We start from the raw sequence: 6000 nt of genomic DNA, 5'->3' as shown, positions 1-6000 counted from the left end.
TAAAGATGTTCCGACCTGTTGCTACTAAACGACACACGATAGTTAGTGGTGTACCTCTGAGCTACATTATCGTCTAGAAGGGCTCAGATCCCAGAGCGGTGGTCCGGATGTTCCTCCACTGGTCCTCGCAACAAAAGAGGACAGGAGTCATGAATATGCATCAGTAGGAGGGGAAGATCCCCTCTAGGCTTCATAAAAGACAGCATTAAGCTGCTCTAATTAAATTCCCCTCTCCTCTATAGCGAACATGGCGTTGGTGACCGGTTCTCTCTCAGACTGATACCAGGCTCCTGGATGAAACATTCTGCTGGGCTACTCACCGACGCTACAATCAATAAACAACATCATCATGAATTAGAAATACCTACTCAGCATTCCGAACACACTGTTTAAATAGCCTCATTGTTGTGATTGTTGTGTGTGTATGCTGAACTTGGTAGAATGACTTGATTTAAATGCATTGAATATTGAATTACATCAGAGCTTATGGCTGGTAAAGGTAATCTCTAATCCTCTGTAATGGCCCTAGGAAACCAGCATCATACAGGCTCTGATTAACTGATAAATAACACACGCACCCTTGTGCATGAAAGAAGGGACATTAGTCACTTTCTGGCTGTAAACAGTTTGCAGTAATGCATTTTACATTTTGGTTGTAATTGCATTCTCTGTATGGCTTCTGCGGTTATTCCCTCCGCAGTATATTACCAACCGCAGCTTTTTAGTTATGTGGAACCTCTGTGTTTCTACTGCTGCAGTTTGTATGCAGCCTTAGTGGCTGCAGTCGATACTGTACTACTGCCATGCTTACATTAAAACCCACCCCCCCTTTCCCCCTTTCAACACATGTTGATGATGATCATCACTGTTCAGATTCAGAGAATTCTTTATGGAAACTAACCCCAGGTGGCCAACGGGTCCTCAGAGAGACTAGCTATTGTTCAGTAAGAGGAAAGCAAAATTGTGAACCAAGGTGTTATTATTTAGTTCACTGTTAGGTTGAACTACTACAACATTAGCATTCAAAATCAAAGGCATATCCTACTGCATCCTACAGAAACTATACTAGGTCAAAATGACAACAGGTAGTCCTTCCTCTCTGATCTACTCTCTGATCTAGCCCTTCTATGAGTCTCCTTCCCCTGCTGTTGTCTCCATGTTTGCTGCTATCGGTTAATGAAGCCCAGTTTGGTGCTCCCAACCTGTGGAGCAGGGCTCAGGCAATCTAGAGGACAGAACATGGGATGTCAGTGCCATGGACAGCGACACATTCACGTCACACTGAGTGCTTTGTCTTGTAAAATGTGGAACTGACATGAAGGAATGGAGTATAATCAAGTTGGAGAGTATTTTGTTGTTGTTGTTGTAGTGAATATTTATAACAAGAGACAGTGAGAAGTTAGCCGGATTTCCATGGAACACCAACATCGTACAGAATGCGAAACAAGGTGCATACGGTTACTGAATAGATTTAGGTAGATCATCTAAAGAGTGTCAGCGTGTTAGGCTTAGAAAATGAATGAGTTAGAGAGAGAGAGAGAGAGAGAGAGAGAGAGAGAGAGAGAGAGAGAGAGAGAGAGAGAGAGAGAGAGAGAGAGAGAGAGAGAGAGAGAGAGAGAGAGAGAGAGAAAGGGAAAGAGACAGAGGGAAAAAGAGAGAGAGGGAAAGAGAGGGGGAGAGGGAGAGAGAGAGCGAGAGAGAGGGAGGGGTTGGGTTCAAATTGTGGCTCCTCTCCTCTTACATCAGAATTCCACCCGTGTTTACCTGAGCTGGTGCTACAAACCTGAGGTCTCATCCTTCATATTAGCCTGGCTGTCACAGCAATCACTCTACTGTTTGGTCAGTGCTCCCCATCAGCACCTCATTACCTGCAGTCAATGTTTATGTGGCCTGAACGGCCTTGGCTGCTAATGAAAGAATGTGCAGAAGTCTTTTTTTTTTCTCATCCCTGAAAGACCTGGTGTTTCTAATGAGGGACAGACAGAATAGCAAGGAGAGACAGAATATGCGTGACTCACTTCTGTTGCCAAACCTATAACTGCGTTTCGAAAGTGCGCCACCTGTCACCTCAGAAGGGTGTTACAGCACAGACAGAAAGTAAACTGCATATAACGAGCACTTGAACATGTAAGAGGATTGAGCTGGGTGCTTATCACACTCCTGCATACTCTGAACACTGGGGATCAGACAGCATTGTTAGTTATGTTTCGGCATGTTTATTCCCACTTAGCATTGCATTTTAATGATACCTGTTAAAATATCCTATTGTTACCAAGAAATTGTTCTAAATATAGCAGACTTCAACCAGCCTCAGATGTAATTAGGGCTGAATAATGAACTTCAAAGTGTTCAACATTTTGACATGGGATACATTTAATCTATGTGTGTGTTTATGTGTGTGCATGCATGCATGCAAGTGTGTGTGTGTGTGTGTGTGTGTGTGTATGGAGGTGTGTGTGTGGCCTTGTTTAACTATTGTTTTGGGTTCCAGAAGTCCCCTCAAGAATAGTGATACAAAAAACACATCTTCTGAGTCCTCTCAAGTTCAACTGCCAGGAGTTTAGAATTAGGCTTAGTGTTAGAATTACATTAAGGGTTTGGTTTAGGAATAAGGGATAGCTTTAGGTTTATGGTCAGGGTTAGGGGTTAGGGAAAACAGTATTTTGAATGGAACTGAATTTTCAGCCCCCACATTATTGGCCACGCAAACAAGTCAGATCTAGTGTTCCCTGCTACTTGATAGTCTGACAAAAAAAACTAAGAGAATGTGTAACAAAGAAACACAGTGGTATTGTAAAGAGGTAACTGTAATTTTCTTTCTTACGTGATATTGTTCAAACTATTTGAGAAAATTAGGTAAACTCCAATCTGTTTGCATGAAGAATTCAGATTTAGCCATTCTCTTCACTGCACTCTCGAGAGATTGAATTGCCTTTACTTCTCAGGAACTGCTTCCTGTTCTTATCTGCAATATTTCTGTTTCAAAACCCATTGCACTCCATCAATTCCTTCTGACAGCTGGGGAAAATGTGAACAAAAGGCAAAGAATTTCAGATTTATTGGAAGTCAGGCTCATGCTCATTTCCATATGGAAACTCACCTTCCCCCCCTTCCGTCTCAAGCCTTCTCTTCAACTTAGACTTTTCCAGGAGAATTCAGAGTGAGAGAAAGTTTTGAGCGGAACATTGACATGCATCCACATTTAAAGGGGTACTCTTTTGTTCAAACTCAAAAATGTGTATCTATTGTTGTGGATGTCAAAAAATAAAACAAAACCTTTTAAGGATCAAGAATCGAATCTGCTGTTCACTGCAACTGAACATTGACTCTCACACATGGGCCAAAAGATCTTCCTCCACCTATGGATACAAAGCCCCATGAAAGAGACAGACAGATACAAAAGAAGAAAGTGCTCCTTTTTGTTCATACAAAAAAAAGAACTGTAAATATAAAGTATTGATTGATGGTATGTACACAAGCCAGGATTAGCAGTATACCTGAGTCTGTATATTGTTACAGCCCGGGAATTTTTTCAATAAGTATAATTCATATGTTCAACAGACTGGGAAAACCTGTTGGTACGATATGCTAAAAGACGTGTTCTAGCAAGTTTGTGCCGCCCATTCAAAAGGCATTGTTGGATATAATTTCTATTGACTGCATCACATCCATTTTATACACAGCAACATCTAATACATGCATTATTGACAATGCAAAATAATAGGGCTGTGTCCCATTTTTCTCCCAAGGTTATGAGAGAAATATCCAACTCTCAAACTCATCTCATCAGTGTTGCATGGCTGCTCTCCACCAGCATTGTTGGTCGATCAATGGAGGTGACATTGAAATCCCTTGAACACATTATCTACACTATTTTCCTCAGTCCCACTACACTGAATTAATTGCTGTGATAATATCTTGTAAAAATTGGTCCTCAGCAGTGGTTTTGTGAACAAATCCTGACATGGTTACGAATATCAATTTGCTAAGAGGGACTTTTTTGCTATTGAATTGGGGGTTTCTACTTCCGTAGAGAATAGAAGTGGTATTACACAAAAGCCATAACTCGGTATGGTAGGTTTAGCCTTCCTTGGAATACTGACATTGAAATGAGAGGGAAGAAAATTTGAATGACCCGTTCTTGGTTCCACATGGCCAAAAGAAGGGGTTAGGAAATTGACCTAAGCTACCTGTTTGTAAGCCTCTTTCTCTCTCTATTTCCCTCTCTCTCTCTCTCTCTCTCTCTCTCTCTCTCTCTCTCTCTCTCTCTCTCTCTCTCTCTCTCTCTCTCTCTCTCTCTCTCTCTCTCTCTCTCTCTCTCTCTCTCGAGTGCATGGCTCCAAACTCCTAAATGCAAGGCTACTGAACAATAAAAATGTATGATGGTCTCCTGATTGCATCCATATCCATGACCTCGAAATGTAGAGTGCAGCCTAAACACGCCTCAGAGCTCCTGACTGAATTTGCATAATAACAGGTCACATTGGGGGCAAGCAATCATATGATTGACAACAGCAAAATCCTTTTGACAGTGTACAGTATCATGTTGCAGAATCTTGCAGGATTTTTCAAATGGTAGGCATGGTAAGGAAACCCCCTAACTTACAGTATACCTTTGACCTTACTCCACTGGCACAATCTAATGTGCGCTTTGAACACAACACAGACCAAGGAAATGGATCCTTAGTACGGGAGACATGATTTTGAATCTGTAATGTAAAGGGAGTCAGGTGGCTGATGTGGAAGAAATTGGGATTTCCTGTGTGCTTACATTATTCACTAATCAATATAACTAGTCATTGGATACTAGTTAGTATGTTCTCATGTAAGCTTGCTATTAATAAGAGTAGATGGTGTCTATGTGTCAGGGTTAATAGATGTTCGTGATCAGGAGAAAGTACTGGGTAAACGTCCTTGGTCATGACTACAAGGAGAGCGCCAACTATGATCTCTCTAGTCTGAGTGGTCATGTGTTGGGAGCTGTGAATCTCTTCCTCTGAGACTGTTGTAACGTCATTACAGCCTGACTGTCACTATCTATGTTTACATTCCTGTGCCCTATAAAAGATGGTCCTCCGGCTTTCAGAGCTGAGAGAGACATGATTGAGACCTAAGCCTGGTGTTGTGTGGTCATTTATTGTCAGAGGTCTGGTTTTCTCTCCCAATCTGCAGATTGATAATACTTATTAAAATCCAGAACTCAACTGAACTTAGTCACTCCGTTTATGAAGAGACGGACAAAACACTTTCTTCATCACTGAGCGGTGAGGGAGTCGGATTAGTAATCCGAAGGTTGCCAGTTCGATTCCCGGTCATGCCAACTGACGTTGTGTCCTTGGGCAAGGCACTTCACCCTACTTGCCTCGGGGGAATGTCCCTGTACTTACTGTAAGTCGCTCTGGATAAGCGCGTCTGCTAAATGACTAAATGTAAATGTAATGGGGTTTTCACTTTATCCAAACCCTCTCTTCTACCAGTTGTTCATTCTTGAAAAATGGGTTGAGTCTGTAAATTGATGTTCAGAGTTATGCGTTTCGGATTTCCACACAGTCTGTGACTCCTGGATTTTAATTACAAATGTCACATGTGCTCAGGTATTTCCCTGGTTCCACTATGTCAATTTGGCATGAAACGCATATCCTGTCTCATGAAGTGGAATGGAGATATACGATTTAATAGTGAAAGGTGATACGAAATGATGTGCTACAAATTAAACGCAGAGGTGTCTGTAGTTATCTCATGTAATTGGAATTCAGGTACTGTGAGGGATCTATACCAGGGGCGTTGTTAGACATAAATCTCGACTGGGGCACAGGCCCCCATTCATATCCCTTTTTTCTTCCAAGCTTGCTGCGCACAATACACTACTCGGCTATAGAAACTCCCCTTGATTAACCCATTATACAACAGTTTAGGGACGCAAGTTTGATATCAGCTTTGGCAGGGACATCAATAGTTAATGCGAGTGCGCAAAAAAAAATTTATTGGGATACTGCGTTT

Source organism: Osmerus eperlanus, chromosome 3 (assembly GCF_963692335.1).
Source record: "Osmerus eperlanus chromosome 3, fOsmEpe2.1, whole genome shotgun sequence".
NCBI classification, from domain to species: domain Eukaryota; kingdom Metazoa; phylum Chordata; class Actinopteri; order Osmeriformes; family Osmeridae; genus Osmerus; species Osmerus eperlanus.
The sequence above is the reverse complement of the archived record's forward strand: the minus strand, read 5'-3'. Positions refer to the sequence as shown.